The 16,946-nt window shown below is 55.1% G+C and overlaps 1 protein-coding gene across 1 annotated transcript in view; it reads left to right on the top strand.

The window, feature by feature from the left end:
* Window positions 1-16,946, top strand: part of PTPRN2 (protein tyrosine phosphatase receptor type N2) — a 611,408-nt gene that overhangs the window by 182,614 nt on the left and 411,848 nt on the right. The window lies entirely within an intron of this gene.

Below are 16,946 nucleotides of genomic sequence, written 5' to 3'. Positions count from 1 at the left end.
CCCGTGTGTGCACAGGTGTGTGTACGTGCACAGGTGTGTGTAACCTGTGTTTGTGTGTGCACACATATGAATGTGTCTGTAGGTCAGGGTTGGGGGGTGAGAGCCCCGAGGCCCTGGGGTGGTCACTTAAGCTGTCAGGCCTGAGGAGACAGCGCCTGCCGTCAGCCTGCAGGTCTCGGGCTCTGAGATGCTGGGCCCTCAGTGCCGCGTGCCTGAGAGCAGGGAGGCCCGGACTCCTGGGGGTCGGGGGTGAACTGCGGTGGTTTTGGGTTTGAGGTAGTGTGTGCTCCGAAAGTCCTGAGTGCTGTGTGTGGAACTGGCTTTCCCTGAAATAGTGGAAGACCCACAGAATATTCAAAAGGCAGAGGACACAGCCTAGAGACCAGATCTGAAACGTTTCCTGTGTCCTCGTCCATGGGAGCACTGGCGCTGCTCTCCTGGGGAACAGCCTGAGTCCGGCCCGTTCTGCCACTCTGTCTATCCCATCTCGGGCTGTGCCGGGCCAGGCTGCAGGGCCCCAGCCTCTCTGCACTCCACCCCTCGTCCCTGGGCTTGGCCCAGCGCTGCTCAAGTGTGTCCGGGCCTCCGCAGGGACTCACTGCGGGGTGGGAGGTGTCTCTCAGTTCTACACACTGCTCCTCTTTGCTGGGTGACCTCTCCCTAGTCGCGGGGGCTCCCTCGGGCCTTGCACGGGGACCCCTGCAGCCAGCCTTTGTCCGCAGCTTGCTCACCAGCCCTGGTCTCGCCTCCTGTCCTCGGGGCTGCTTGACCCCTTGCACTGCGTCCTCCAGGCAGGGCCTACCTGTCCCTCTCAGCCACCCCCTCCATGGATTACAGAAGCATGAGCTGTCTAGCTTGACTGGTGGCTCCCTGCTCAGATGCCCAGATTCCCGCTGGAAAGAAGCGGCTCAGTGGACTCCCTCCCGTTCACCCCGAGGGCGCTGGACCGCGGAGCTGACCCGGAGGAGCTGCGGTCATGGCTCAAACGGGCGGAGCTGCGTTCCTGGCTCCCTGTCCCCTGCCTGAGCGTCCTGGCCTGTGGACTTCCCAGACTGCCCCTCCTCCTCTGCGGAGGAGCGCAGGCGTGGCTGGTCGGAGGCCTTGCTGTCGACAGGCCCTCAGACACTCCCTCACAGCTGTGTCTGCTCCCTGGCAGAAGTTGCAAGGGTGCATCCTGCTCCCCCCAGCGAGGATTCCCCACCGTCTACATGTGGAGGAGGGGCCGCTGCGGGGGGGGGGGGGCGCCACCCCGGGGTAGCAGCTGCTGGGTGGCGTTTCTGGAAGTCTGGGCTCCGGTGGGTTTGGGACCAGGCACTAAGGCAGAGAGAGTAGAGAAGACGCTGGGTGGGGCGTCTGGCAGAGTCACACAAGGAACATCAGTTGAGAAAGAATCAGGGCCAGTTCTTGATAAACATACTTGAAGGCGAGTTATATGTGGGGTCTCTCAATAAGTGGCTGGTTTCTTGAGGTGGGGTTACTGCTCCACCTCGAAAGTAAAAGCTTCCACATAAATGACCTGGATGGGAAAGAATGACTGGAAAGTAGCCACAATAGAAATGCATGATGCTCAGCGCTGCTGGGGTGTGGCTGAGGCAGCGCTCAGAGGAAGAGTCGTAGCCCTCACCGCCCACGTTGCTCTGCAGGCAGGAGCACTTCCAGGTGAGTGGAAGGAAATCGAGTGGTGGGCTGCAGTGCAGGAAGTTCTGGTCTCCCCTCACAAGGAGGCTGGGAGTAAACGTCTGTTTACTGGGCCACGATATTGGTTCCGACCTGACTCCTCATTCAGAACTCCTCCAGGGTCCTCAGCATGCCAGCTCTCCTCTCTCCCCCTTCTCGCCCTGTCCTTGTTACCTAATGGCCCCAAGTGCCTCCTGCAGTCCAGCCATGACATCTGCGATGAAAGAGGGAGGAAAGGGACAAAAGGAATTTTCCTTGAGTGGCTCTTTCCTTTCACAGCCAAGGAACTAATTTCCACCCCAGCCCAGCACACCCTCCCTGGGTGGACTCCCGTCTTTTCCAGTGGTCAGAACTGGTCCCCTCTGACCCCCAGGTGCCTGGTCAGTTCTTCTGGCCTTGATGGGAGTAGTGATGGCCCCGGGCCGGCTGAGCACAAGAGTCCTCATGATGCCGGCAGCAGAAAGGCCGAGAAAATGAGCGAGGCATTTGTTAAGAAGTTAGAAAAAGGAGACACACTCGGGAAGATACGAAGTAAACAGAAATGAAGACGACAAAGCAGAAATTAGTGGGTTAAATACGGAAAGCCAGTAAAAATTGACAAATAACGTTAAGAGCCAGTTCTTTGGGAAAAAAGAACAAGAAAATAAAGGCTGGCTAATCAGGAAAAAAGAGAGAGAACACAGATATGCAGAGTTAGATGCAAAAAGACAGATGATTAGAACAAAAAGCGAGTGCTTTGTAGGAGCATACAAGTACATTTAACATCTGAGCAAAATAAACAGGTCCCTGGTAGTGGGAGACCAACTGGTTACACACAGCCCCACTCACCTCCACCAAGGGCCAGACTAGTTGGTTTCACAGGTAAATTACTTCAGATCTTCCAGAAATGGACAGTTTCAGTGCTATGTGAACTAGTCCAGGGTAACTTCTTAGAGAAACAGAGGAGAGTCCAGAAATAGACTAAAATATGTATGGAGCTTGAGTCTGATGAAGATAGGTTTTTAAAACAAGTCAGTTCAGTTCATTTCAGTCTCTCAGTCGAGTCCAACTCTTTGTGACCCCATGGACTGCAGCACACCAGGCCTCCCTGTCCATCACCAACTCCCGCAATTTACCCAAACTCATGTCCATGGAGTTGATGATGCCATCCAACCATCTCATCCTCTGTCGTCCCCTTCTCCTCCTGCCTTCAGTCTTTCCCAGCATCAAGGTCTTTTCCAATTAGTCCAGTTCTTTGCATCAGGTGGACAAAGTGTTGGATAAAGATAGGCTTTAAATCAACAGATAGATTGGACAAAGATATTTAAATCAACAAGAAGACAAATTGTTCAATAAAATGTGTTCTAATTTTTTGGGAAAAAGTATTTGAATTCTTAATTCTTTCAATAAAAACAAATTTGGAAAGGATCAATAACTTAAATGAAAGTGATAAAAAATGCCATAGAAGAAAGCATGGTGAACTTGATTTGTATCATAATGCCCCTTTTAAATTGTGATGCAAATTTTAAGAAGCCATAAATGGAAAGAGTAATAAATTTCACTACATAAAACTTTAAAAAATTTGGATGGAAAAAATATCATAAAAAAGTCTCAAGACACATGTGAGTGGCAGGAGCTAGACTTCTGTGTCGGTCACACGTCGCACACACGGGTGCGAAGAGCACAGACCAGCTGACTGAGAACGGCCCGGGCCGTGAGCAGGAGGCTCGCAGACACAGGCGTGCAAGTCGGCTGCAGGCGTGAGCCCCAGCCTCACCGCCATAGAGGATCGGCTGCAGGTGTGAGCCCCAGCCTCACTGCCATAGAGGATCGGCTGCAGGTGTGAGCCCCAGCCTCACCGAGATAGAGGATCGGCTGCAGGCGTGAGCCCCAGCCTCACCGCGATAGAGGAATGGACGACACAACGCCTGGAGCCCCGACTCAGTGAGGCTCTTGCTGTTGCCCGATGCCTGGAGAGGTGGGACGAGGCGCCCTCACACACGGCCGGTGGGGACTTAAACCACACGCTTTCTGGGAGGAGAGCCTGTCGTCGTCTCTTCTTTACAAGCTCACGTGCCTTTGGACCAGCGTCCCTGCCGCGGGGATCGACCTCTGTGTCCCTGCAGTGGGCCCGTGGGCGTGCGGTTCTGGATGCGCTTCAGGCCGGAGCTGAGACGAGCCAAGGGTTTGTGGCAGCTGGCGCTCCTGCCGGGGTGCTGTTCAGAGGACCGCTGTGCCCTGCAGCAGGCTTCTCGTCCCTCCTGCCCCCAGCAGGCTGGCGAGGCCCCCTTTGCCCCCCTGCCCACCCCTCCTGTGCAGGCAGCAGGCAACCATGCTGGGCCCGTCTCCCCTCACTCGGCCTGTCTCCCCTCACTCGGCCTCTGATGGCCTAACCCACGCATTTCCTTTAGGCTTATCCAAAGTACTTCTTCTGACCCTGAGTCCGGGCTGGGCAGTGGGGGCAACCGTGTGTGTGCCAGCGTGCTCATACACCGCTCTGTGCTGGAAGCAGGGCCCACCCCCACTGTGACACGCGCCTCTGTCCACCCTGGTCTCCACCACAAACTCCTGGGTTCAGGGTCGGTGGAGCCATGACGGATGGTCATGGTTCAGATCCCAGACAGCTGTGCCAAGCGTTACTGGAGGAGGTGTGGGGCTGGCGTTTCTCCCAGCAGGCAGTTCTCTGCGCACCCTGAGCAGGAGGGCAGGCTTGGTGGGGCTTGTTCTGAAGGGTCAGCAGCGCCATAGCCCCCCAGCCAGAGGCTCCTGCACCCAGGGGGCAGCTTAGCCGTGGGTCCAGCGGGGCAGCCTGGGGACCCTGCAGTTGGAGTGGGGGCAGCCTGGTGACCTTGTGGGGGGGACAGCCTGGTGATGTGTGGGGGCAGCCTGGTGACTAGTAGGGGGGCATCCTGGTGACCCTGTGGGGGGGCAGCCTGTTGATATGTGGTGGCAGCCTGGTGACCCTGTAGGGGATCAGCCTGGTGATGTGTGGGGGCAGCCTGGTGACAAGTAGGGGGGAAGCCTGGTGACCGTGTGGGGGGGCAGCCTGGTGGCTGTGAGGGGGGCATCCTGGTGGCCGTGTGTGGGGGCAGCCTGGTGACCGTGGGGCGGGGGCAGAGCGCGCCTCGGGCGGCCGTGGCCTCTGGGAGGCAGGGAGGCTCTGCAGGACTCGCAGAGCTCGGCGCTCAGGACTGCAAGCTGGCTCATCAGCGTCTGTGAGCAGAAGGTCCCGGAGGCCACTTGCAGGGCCTGAGGTAGGGGGCTACAGGGGCGCAGCCCGCCCCCTCCTCTACAGGGCTCCCCAGCAGCCCCTGCCCTGTCACCCTGCCCTTGCCCCACCCCCCCGGGAGCGGCTCAGGGGCCAGGCCCCCGGGTGAGAGGAGACACCGCCATTGGGCTGCTCAGGACGGCCCTGCCGCTGCTGGTCCAGTGCATCTGGGTCCAGGCAGTGACGTCAGGCGGTGACTCTGAGGACTGCCCGAGGAGGAGACCTTAGGCGGGGCTCCTCTCGAGGCTGCCCTGAGCATGGACCCTCTTTTTCTCCAGGAGCTTGGCCCCCCGGGCGCTGAGCGCCGTCAGTCAGGGCAGGTCCGTGTGTCTGTGTTTCTTCTGTGCTGTGACCTGCAGGACGCTGGTGGGGAGGGTCAGACAGGCCCCGGTGTTCCTCCCAAACGTGCTCCGCTGGAACCCCGTCCTTGGTGTTCTTCTGGGGGGAGATCACAGCCTTGGGCGCGTCCTCTGTGTGCATGTGTGGCACGTGCCGTGTGTTCATGTATGCTGCGTGTGCACGCCGCACCTGCACGTATGTTGCGTGTGTCGCACGGTCACGCATGCTGTGTATATGCATGTGTGCATGTGGTCCGTGTGCATGTGTGTTTCACATGTTGTGTGCGTGTGTGCACGTACGTGTGTGCACACGTGTGTCACGTCAGGCATGCCTGGGCTCCCGTGTGAGGTGCTGGGCGCTCTGACACTGGGCGTCAGGAATGGACAGGGCCCCGTGGAAGGAGGGGCTGGAGGGCGGTGAGGAGGGACACGCAGGCAACAGTCTGAGCATTGGGTTTACGTCCTCCACAGGTTTTCCTGGCACGAGCGCACATCTCAGGGGTTTCCCTGTCACTCAACAATTCCTGTTTCTTGTTTTTGGGTCCGTTTTGCTAGACAAAGTATGTTTGTCTGTGGAATAAATGTTGGGGTTCAATGAAGTTGAAGTACTTGGTTTTCCAGGAGCAAAGGTGACTGAGGTCGCCCCCTCTGCCCTTTGGGGAGCTAAACCCATGCCCTCTCCTTCCCTAACATGGGGTTCAGGGCCATCCGTGCCCTCGGGAAGCGGCGAGTCTTCGCTCCTCTGAAGCCCCCTGCAGTGCTCGGCGTTGTGACGAGTCCTCCCTGGCAGGGGGGTGGGGTGTGAACCCCTGCGGTGGCGTGTTTGGAGCTGGCCCAGCCCTCTTTGAGCTGTTTTCTCGGTGTCTGCTTCCTTTCGAAGCATTTTCAGCACTGGCCCGGGGAAGTCCCAGATCCTAGCCTTGGACCTGCCAGCCGCTGTGGGCAAGAGCAGGGTCAGCAGGCAAGCTGTGCTGTGCTGACCGGGCCGGCGCCATGTGCAGGGGGCAGCCCACCCGGGGGGCAGTCTCGGGACATCCTGGTCTGTGCAGGCCTCTTTGTAGAAGCAACACATGTGCCTGGAATCATGGGACCCACCAGGGAGTGGGGTGGGCGCTGTTTGCGGCTCTTCCCTTCCTCCTTTCCAAGAGTCCTGTGAAGGGACAGCCTAACAACTGACCAGCTAGCTAGCTCACTGGTGACCGATGACCAGACCCGCTCTGGTTACTGGCTCAGCCTGGGCGCCTGTGTATGCCCAGGTTCAGGTGACTAGACGTGACACGACCTGACCGAGGAGATCAGTTAATGGGAGCAAAGATCGTGAGTTTATGTTAAATTCTCCCGGCATTAGTGCTCGATGCGTATTTGAAGGGCTTGGAATAAGGGGTAGGACACTTCTGCACAGTTCACGTGGTGCGGGGGAGCCATGCCCTCACCTCCTCTCTGGTTCTTGGGTCGTGAGGGGGAGGTGAGGGACCCCGGGTCAAATGGACCCCTCCCCAGCGAGCCTCAGTTCCGGGAAGAAAGGCAGGCCCCCCTGAGTGGGTGGGGTCCATCCGGGCAGCGGGTTTGTCTGTCTCCTCCCTGGGCAGCATGGTGGGAGGGCAGGGTCGGGGCAGGCAGAGGCCAGCCTTGGGTCTGCACATCACATCACCCACCTCGTTTACGGAGCTTGTGCTGTTTCCCGGCCAACACTTCTCTGGATCAACTGCCCAGCATCCCTCTATTTCCACGCTCAGCTGTGACCACATGCTGACCCCTCCTGTCCTCTGTAACCTGCCCGGGGCCCATGGCTGGGGCTGGGCGCGGGGCTTGCGGCCCTCGAGATGGTTGGGGAACGTGAGTGTTGTTCACTGCCTTAACCAGAGGGGAGGTGAGGGCGGGGGCAGCTCTGCTCTGCGGGCGCCAGGAACTGCGTGCAAGTAACCGAGGAGCAAGAAACGCCAGTCCACCCACGCATAGCTGTTTGTTCCCACCGCCTGGCCCACCCAGAGGCGTGGGGGCGGGGGTGCAATTGCTGCCAGGGGGCCACCTCGGCCCCTGCCCCGGCCCAGACTCTGCGGTGGACGTGGCCATGAGGCGGACATGCTGGAGCTGGCGGGCCGTGGGGTCCAGGCTGCAGACCCCACCCTCCACTTGCCCCAGGGGCTGAGGTGCTGGGGTTGCCATGGCAACGGAGATCCTGGTGACAGGGTCTTGGACTCAGGCCTCCTCTTATGTGGAGCGCGGGTGTCCTGCGAGGTGCCAGGGAGCCCAGACCTTGGAGTCATGGCCCTGGCGTGGCTGTGACCCTCGGGGCCCCTGCCCCAGACCAGCGTCCGCAGCTCACACCATCCTCGGGTGTGTGATCAGGCCCAGGACCCACACGCTCACCTTGCTCACTGAACATATTCTGCCTAATTCCTCTCTGAGTGGAGCCCCAGATGGGGCGGAAGCTGCGCACAGTCTGGGGGCCAGAGGTCCAAGGTCAGGGCGCCCCGCTTGGTCGCTGACGCGGACGCGCCTTTTGTTTTGCAGACAGCGCCTTCCCTCCGTCCTGATAAGCCGGCAGGGGGCGTGGTCCTCTTCTGCTAAGGGCTCTGGTCCCCCCAGGCAGCCTCCCGCAGGGCCCTCATTCCCGCCCCCAGGCCCCGCCCCCGGGGACGCCCCATGGGGCTAGGCTTTAGCATGTGGATTTGGGGGACACAAGCCCGCAGCCCACGACACCTCCTGTTTCCCTTCATCACTCACCCCAAGGAAGCTGCCTCCAGGTCACAGGAGCCCCCCACCGCACTGGGCCTCCACACACAGTCATAGGCAGAGCCCAGTCGCACTCGTCTCTGCAGGCTGGTGCCTAACCCCTTCCCATAGGCGCAGACTTTAACTTCTGTGGCATCTGTATTGTGCTCCATGTACCAGTGTGCGAGCCCTGGGTTTGAACCCTGGATTGGGAAGTTCCCCTGGAGAAGGGAACAGCTACCCACTCCAGTATTCTTGCCTGGAGAATTCCATGGATTGTGTGGTCCATGGGGTCGCAAAGAGTTGGACACGACTGAGCGACTTTCGCTCACTCTCACTCCATGTACCAGAGGAAGGAGGAAGTGTGTCTTGCTGCTGCTGCTGCTGCTAAGTCGCTTCACTCATGTCCGACTCTGTGCGACCCCATAGACAGCAGCCTACCAGGCTCCCCTGTCCCTGGGATTCTCCAGGCAAGAACACTGGAGTGGGTTGCCATTTCCTTCGCCAATGCATGAAAGTGAAACATGAAAGTGAAGTCGCTCAGTCGTGTCCGTCTCTTCGAGACCCCATGGACTGCAGCCCACCAGGCTCCTCAGTCCGTGGGATTCTCCAGGCAAGAGTACTGGAGTGGGGTGCCATTGCCTTCTCCGAAAGTGTGTCTTAAACAAGTCTAATAACTAAAGCCGCCTGTCTGCGCCGGAGCCTCCCCACATCGTCCGCCTGTGCACCACGGAGGCAGCGTCGTGCACACTTAGGGCTCGGGGAGGCGGCGTCCCAGCCTCTGCGTCCCTGCCTCTGTCGCTCGGTCTCGACGTGGCCGAGGCTGTTTCCCAGGCGGGCTCTCTGGGGGGGTCGGGTGGGGGCACTGCTCAGGGGGTGCTCGCGGTGCCGGGCGGGTGGTAACGGGGACCCTGTCAGGACCGCGAGTCCTGCGCCCACCCCTCCTGTGCAGCCTCTGGGTCCTGCCCACAGCCGGGTGGGTCCATCGAGGTCTCAGGAGAACTGGCACTGCTGCTGTGCCCTCGGCGTACCCGCCAAGCAGGTCAGTGTGGGGCTTCTTCAAGGGGAGCTGTTCTGTGTTGAGGGACCTGCTGGATCAGGCTTCTCGGATGAGGCTTCTCTGCTGGGGCTCAGGCTGGGGCTCTGACCCCCCGAGGAGGACGTCACCCGCACCCCTCGGGCCACATGCCCAGCCCGTGACCGAGTGCAGCCTGGAACCTCGCGCCTGCTGGGAGCTGCCTGTGGGTGCCCGAGATGCAGGGGCTGGGGCCTCAGCCGCTTTGGAGAGGTCAGACTCCCCCACATGGGTACCCTCCACCTGCCGTTGCCATGGGTACCTCAGTTACAGGGCGGCCTCGTGCCGGTGTGAATGAAACACATTTGGTCTGATATCTCGCTTATGGCAAATGTGAGATGGTCCTTTTACACCTGAGGGAGCTGGTCACCAGAAGGGTGATGTCCCTGCTCGGAGCCTACAGCCCGAGGCGTGGGCCTCCCCCTGCTCCTCCCCCTCTCCCTCCTGGTCTCACCCCTCCTCCTCCTCCTCTTGGTCTCACTCCTCCCTCCCCCACCCCATTCTCCCACTCCTCCCGCCACTCCCCGCTGCCGCCCCTCCCCCTCCTCCTCCCCCCCTTCCTGGTCTCACTCCTCCCCCCTCCCCTACCCCTCCTGATCTCACTCCTCCCCCCTCCCTCTCCTGGTCTCACCCCTCCCCCTCCTCCTCCTCCCCTCCTGGTCTCACCCCTCCCCCTCCTCCTCCCCCCCTCCTGGTCTCACCCCTCCCCCTCCTCCTCCTCCCCCTCCTCGTCTCACCCCTCCCCCTCCTCCTCCTCCCCTCCTGGTCTCACCCCTCCCCCTCCTCCTCCTCCCCTCCTCGTCTCACCCCTCCCCCTCCTCCTCCTCCCCTCCTCGTCTCACCCCTCCCCCTCCTCCTCCTCCCCTCCTCGTCTCACCCCTCCCCCTCCTCCCCCTCCCTTGCTCCCCTCCTGATCTCACTCCTCCCCGCCCCCTCCCCCTCCTGGGCTCACTCCTCCCCTGCACACAGAACCGTCCTGCTCAGAATACTGTTAGGGCTCTGTGCTGCATGCAGAGACTGCCAGCCATCCTGGTGTGGCGTCCAGGCCTGTATGGCCTCACACTGACCCTCCAGCCCCTCCTCTACCCCGGCTGGAGTTACATCCCTGCCGACTGCATCCCGCCCTGGCTGCACTCTTGCATTTCTGCTCAGCCCCTCTCCATCCCTCAGAATTCTACGTATCCTTCCAACGTGGCTCAAATACCGCTTTTCTCTGTGCAGTTTCTCCCAGTTCCCCATCCCAGTGAGTCTCTCCTCTCTATTTCCCACAGATGTTTGCTGATAACTTTATCATACAGTCACCACAGGTCAGCCTGGATGCTAGCTGACTGTAAGGGGTCAGGGGTCAGGCGTCCGGCTGGCCTCTGGAGTGCCTGCTGCGGTGGAGCAGAGCAGGCCACGTATGTTGTGTGAGTGAAGCCGCGCAGCGTGTGGCTGTTTTGGCTTTTTTCACTCGGCACGATGTTGTGGCTGGTCTGTGGTTCCTCCCTTTTGCTCACTGGGTTGTTGTTATTGCTGAGAACTAACTAATGCACAGGATGGACGGACCTGCTTGGTTCCCCCTCACTCATTGGGCAGCATCTGGGCTATTTCCAGTTTGTTGTTCAGTTGCTCAGTAGTGTCCAACTCTTTGCGACCCTGTGGACTGCAGCATGCCTAGCTCCCCTGTCCATCACCAACTCCCGGAGCTTGCTCAAACTCGTGTCCATTGAGTCAGTGATGCCATCCAACCACCTCATCCTCTGTCGCCCCCTTCTCCTCCCACCTTCAATCTTTCCCAGCATCAGGTTCTTTTCCAACGAGTCGGCTCTTCACATCAGGTGACCTAAGTATTGGAGTTTCAGCTTCACCATCAGTCATTCTTTCCAATGAATATTCAGGACTGATTTCCTTTAGGATGGACTGGTTGGATCTCCTTGCTGTCCAAGGGACTCTCAAGAGTCTTCTCCAGCACCACAGTTTGAAAGCATCAGTTCTTCTAGGAGTTTTTGGTAGATTCATTGCGATTTTCCATGTGGAAAATTATGTTATCTGGAAATAGGCACAGTTTTGTTTCTTTTTCATGTGTGTGCCTTGTATTTCCTTGTCTTGCCCCATTGCGCTGCTGAGAACTTTTAGCTCTGCTGTGATCAATGCTGAGAGAGGGCGTCCTCGCCTCGTTCCTGATCCGAGTGGGAAGGGGTCTAGTTTCTCACCATTAGCTACAATGGCAGCTGTAGGGCCTGTGTGGACAGATGTTCAGTATCAAGTGGATGAATATTCATCATAAAAAGGTGTTGAAGTCATTGATTTACTTTGTATTAAACCAGTCTTGCACCCCTTTAATAAACTCCATGCTGTGTAATGGAGTTGCATGTTAATATTGCTAGATCTTGCATGTTAATATTATCTTATGGATCTTTATGTCAATATTCACGAAGGATATTAGTCTGCAGGTTTCTTTTTTTGTGTGGTGCAGTGTGTGTCTGCTTTTGGTTCAGGTTAATATTAGCTGTTGCTGCTGCTACTGCTGCTAAGTTGCTTCAGTCGTGTATGACCCTGTGCAACCCCATAGACAGCAGCACACCAGGCTCCCCTGTCCCTGGGATTCTCCAGGCAAGAACACTGGAGTGGGGTGCCATTTCCTTCTCCAATGCAGGAAAGTGAAAAGTGAAAGGGAAGTCGCTCAGTCGTGTCCAACTCCTAGCGACCCCATGGACTGCAGCCTACCAGGCTCCTCCGTCCATGGGATTTGCCAGGCAAGAGTACTGGGATGGGGTGCCATCGCCTTCTCCTAATATTAGCTACATAAAGTTAAATGGAAACTTTTTCCTCCTTTTCTATTTTCCAGAAGGGATTCTGTAGAATTCATACTGATTCTTTTTTAGATGTTTGGTAGAATTATCCAGGGAAATCATCTGGGTTAGGAGATTTCTTTTGGGGAGGTCTTAAATTAAGAATGCAATTTTTCTAATAATTATAGGGCTATCAAATGATCTGCTTCATACTGGGTGAGTTGTGGTGGTTTGTGTTTTCAAGGGATGGGTCCGTTTCATCTCAGTTGCTGTGTGTGTGGTGGGGGGGGGGGGCGCGCTTGTTTGTTGCCTTGGATCTGCAGGATCTGTGCTGCTGTCCCTGGTTCACTGCTGACGTTCATCGTGACTGCTCTCCCTTTTTCGTTGTCAGTCTTGCTAGAGGTTTGCCAATTTCACTGATCTTTTCAGGGAAGCAGCTTTTGTTTTCACTGACTTCTCTATTTTTACATTGCAGTTTTATTGATTCCTTCTCTTTCCTTCTTTGGGTTTATTTTGCTCTCCTTTTTCTAGCTTCTTCATGTGGGAATTTATATGATTGATTTGAGTCTTTTTAATCTAGGTATTTAGTGCTTAAACTTTCCCTCAGTGCAGCTTCAAGCACAGATTTTGGTATGTTGTGTTTCCATGTTCACTCAGTTCAGTGTATTTTCCCCTTGGATTCTGTTTGACCTGTGGCTTAGTTAGAAGTGTTGTTTAAGTTGCAAGTGTTTGGAGACTTTTCTTGTTATGTTTATGTTTTTGATTTCTAGTTTGATTCCATTGTGATTGGAGAACATACTCTGAATGATTTTGGTTCTTTTCGTCTTGCTGAGTTTTATTTGTGTTCCAGGACATGGTCCGCCTTAGTTGGATGAAGACACACATGTTTAGGAGGGTAATTGAATGATGAGAGTTTCTGCTTCTCCTATTTGCAGCTCTGGTGTTCGGTGCGTATACACTTAGAATGGATGTATCTTCTGGCAAATTTACCCTTTCACCATTATATTTGTCTGGGTCCCTGGTAAGTTTGTTTGTTTTGAAGACTAATTCATGTGCCATTACAATAACTGCTGCTATTTTTCTTTGATTAATGATATATTTTTTTTATCCTTTTACTTCCGCTCAAATATTGGAGTGAGTTTCTTATAAACAGAATGTAGTTGGGTCATGCGTTTTTAATCCACTCAGTCTGTGTCTATCTTCATTGGTTTGCTTAACCTATTTATTTATATTTAATGTAATTATTGATTTATTAAGACTCAAAGTCCTATTTTTTGTTTTCTACGTGTTCTCTTTTATCTGTATTCTTTTCCTACATTACTTTAGGCTAACAGTCTTTACAAATCCATTTTAATGTATCTGTAGATCTGCCTCTTGTTAACCTTTTTAGTGGCTGGTACAGATAGTACATTATATATACAAAAGTCTCACCGTTTACTGGTGTCATAATTTTACCATTTTGAGTGGGATATAGAACCCTTACCTCCCTTTATGATTCGTTCCCTTGTTTTTTATAATTATTTTAAATATTTCCTCTGCATATACTGAGGAGCGCATCATAGTATTGCTTCAACTGTCCAACATCCCTTAGAAAGCTCAGAAGAGGGACGCTCATCACAGTTACTCATGTCTTTGCTTTTCATGCCTTTTCGCCCTGGATGTTCCAAGGTTCCTTCTGCCATCACCTTATTTAGGGAAGTTCCTTCAGCAGTTCTTTTGGGGCAGATCTTCTGGTAAAGTCGGCTCTCATTTTCACTTATCTGAGAATGTCTCCTTTGCCCTGTCATTCCTGAACCACACTTTTGCCAGGCATCTGGATTGGCCGCCTGTCAGGATTCTGGACTGACAGCTTCTTCTTTTACTTCTTGAAAAATGTCATGTGATTTGACGTGGCCTGCCTGGTTTCGGGGGGAGCCTGGTTGGCTGCTGTCTATGGGGTCACACAGAGTTGGACACGACTGAAGTGACTTAGCAGCAGCAGCAGCCTGGTTTCTGAGAGAAATTCCCTGTCGTTTGAATTATGTTCCCCTTGTAGCTAAAGCATCATTTCTCTGGCTATGTTCAATATTTTTTTCTTTGCATTTAGGTCTCAGAAGTTTAATTATCAGTGTCTTGGAGGCGATTTGGGCTCATCCTGTCTGGGGTGCTCAGCTTCTGGGCTCTTTTGGTTTATGTTGTTGTTCGGTCACTAAGTCGGGTCCAACTCTTTGCGACCCCATGGACTGCTGCACACCAGGCTTCCTTGTCCTTCAGTGTCTCCCAGAATTTGCTCAAACTCATGTCCACTGAGTTGGTGATGCCATCCAACCATCTCACCCTCTGTTGTCCCCTTTTTCTTCTGCCTTCAATCTTTCCCAGCATCAGGGCCTTTTCAAATGACTGGCTCTTTCCATCAGGTGGCCAAGATATTGGAGCTTCAAGTTTATCTCTTGCCAAAACTGAGAAATTTTCAGCCATTATTATTATTTTTTGAGTAGATTTTCAGCCCTGCCTTCTTTCTCCTCTCCTTCTGGGACTCTTATATTACCTTAGGTCTTTTGTTATAGCCCCACAACCAGAGGCTCTGTCCTTTTTTTTCAGACTGTCTTCTCTCTGTTGCTGGCATTGGGTGATTTTTATTGTCCTCTCTTCCAGGTCCCTGATTCATCTCTCTGTCCCCTCCATCCTTCAATGAAGTGCATCCACTGAGCTATATATTTTGGTTATTGTATTCTTAGTTACAACATTTTCCCTTGGTCCTTTTTATATTTATTTCTTTACTGAGAATTCCCACTTTTCATTTGTTTTCTAGAGTGTTCGTGATTGTTCCCTGAAGCGTTTGTATCATGGCTGTGTTACATCTTTGTCAGATAAGGCCAACATCTCAGTGTTGGTGTCTGCAGACTGTCTTCTTTTCAGCTTGAGGTTTCCTTGGTTTGGTGAGAGTGGTGCTCTGTGGAAGCCTGGGCGTTCGGGGTTATATTACGAGACTCCAGATTCACTGAAACCTGTGCAGTAGCTGCATTTTCCTGGCACTGCTCTGCCGAGCTGGGGTGGGGGCTCTGTTGCTGCCGGTGGAGGTGGAAGCCTGGGTGCCCCCCGGAGCTCTGCGGACCCCTGAGGGCCGGCTCCTGTCCTCACTGCTAGGCAGTGGGGTCGGTGGGAGTCTGAGCCCCGGCTTGGTCTCCACGGGGGCCCGCGGAGGTGTGACCCCCCAGTGGGGAGGAAAGACCCCTCCCCGTCAGCTGCTCTGCCGACACTGGCAGGGGCCCTGGCCGCAGGAGGAGGACGCCCTGGCCGCAGGAGGAGGACGCCCTGGCCGCAGGAGGAGGACGCCCAGGCCCTCTGTGGGCCTCTGCGGTGCTTGGTGGGAGTGGAGCTGTTCTGTCTGCAGCTGCTCAGTGGCTCCTCTCCTGACCCTCTCACGGGAGCAAGGCGGCTTCACTGGGGCCTGGCCGGCACCCGGGCTGCTGGTGACTCAGCTCCAAGCCTGAGATCACAAGCCAGGGAGGCCCTGGGGGCCCAGCACCTGCTTCTTGGCCCCTGGCCGTCTGTTTTCTGTGCTCTCAGCTGCCCACATGTGCTTTCCAAGGACCGGCTGTGCTGCAGGGGTGAGCGTGGCCCTCGTGTCTCACCGTCTTCCAGACGGGGACGGTCTCTCCCGGGGACGCCCAGCCCCCGGAGCTGCGCCTTCCTCTGACTCTCTACCCAAGCGCCCCGTTTCTGCCTGCTCCAGGACAGCTGAGCGGTCTGGGCTAGGGGTTCAGCGCTCTTCTCACGGCCCATACAGACCCCAAAGTTGGCATGACTCAGGCTTCTGCGCTCTTCAGATAAAAATATTATCAAAGCTCTGTTATTTAAATTTTAACTTCAACTTTTTTCCACTGAAAGTTCTTTCTGTGCTCTTGACTCTTTCTGTTCCTGGTGGACGGACGTCAATGCGGAGACCAGACTTTGGGGAATAAGACCAGGCCTGTTTTCCGGGTCCGAGGTGCTAGATACTACGCTGTGTTGCAAATGTGCTTTCGCTTGTGGGTCTTCTGGGAATGGGCCAATGACAGCCACACGAGCACATTTCATGTGGGGTGCTTTCTCGCCGTGCCTGTCACGTGGAACATGCTTGCTGACAGTAAGCATATTTAATCCTGAAGCAAGGGCGGCGGTGCCTCTGGGGCTGGTCTCCCTGCAGCGACCTCCCCCGAGTTGTCAGCGCAGAAGCTGAGCTGCCCACGGCTGCACTTCCTGCAGCTCCCGCTCAGGATAAGGCCACGGGCTTCTGGGACTTAGAAGTGATCCAGCTGCTTGAATCTTGCCGTTCGTAAATTTTAAAAAATGTTAGGTTTGCATTTGAAAATTACTGAAGTGTGTTCATGAAGACAGCTTATGTGCGAGACATTCTTCTAATTCTGCCCAGAATAAGTGTTCTCAGCGAGCTGTGGGCCTGCTTGCTCCCCGCTCACGCACACACGCAAACAAGCACAGCCGTCCTGTTGCGAAGATTTTTGGTAATGTGTTTTTGTACAGGGCATAAAAATATATCTCTGTAATTACATGATATTTAGTGATTAGATAATTATGGATAATTGCACGGGGTAGTTCTAAGTGCTAAAGTGTTACCATAAGATCTAAAATGTACAAATTGCATAATAATTATTCTTGGGAGTTATTTGGTAATTCTGAGCATAATTATCATGTGATCTGCAGTGCATGTAATTAATGCATAGGCACATGGATTTTGCCTTCGTAACTACTTCGCCCTTGTTATAAAGCTCTTTGTCATAACATTTGAGTATTAAATATAACGTAATTGGCTCCCAGATACAGTACATTAAGCCCCATGATAATTGCTTTCATAGTAACAATAACCCTTATTTCATTTCCAACGTGCGGATCTTAAGCAGGTCAGGGTTGCGAGGAGCGAACAGCCAGGACGTGGCGGCCGCGGGCAGGCGGAGCGGCGCTGAGCGCTGGCCGCGGGCTCGCTGTTGGGTGAGGAGCACCTCCTGTGGCCAGGCCTCCCCAGGCGGAAGGGTCGCGTCTTCCCTGTGGACAGAGTCTGTCTGCTGACCACGGCGTGCACCTCCTGTCCAGCCCGGCCCCGCCCCGCCTGTGTTGTTCATATAGCAAAGCACCCACCACGT

The sequence above is a fragment of the Bubalus bubalis genome, chromosome 8 (assembly GCF_019923935.1).
Source record: "Bubalus bubalis isolate 160015118507 breed Murrah chromosome 8, NDDB_SH_1, whole genome shotgun sequence".
NCBI lineage: Eukaryota > Metazoa > Chordata > Mammalia > Artiodactyla > Bovidae > Bubalus > Bubalus bubalis.
The sequence above is the reverse complement of the archived record's forward strand: the minus strand, read 5'-3'. Positions and strand labels throughout refer to the sequence as shown.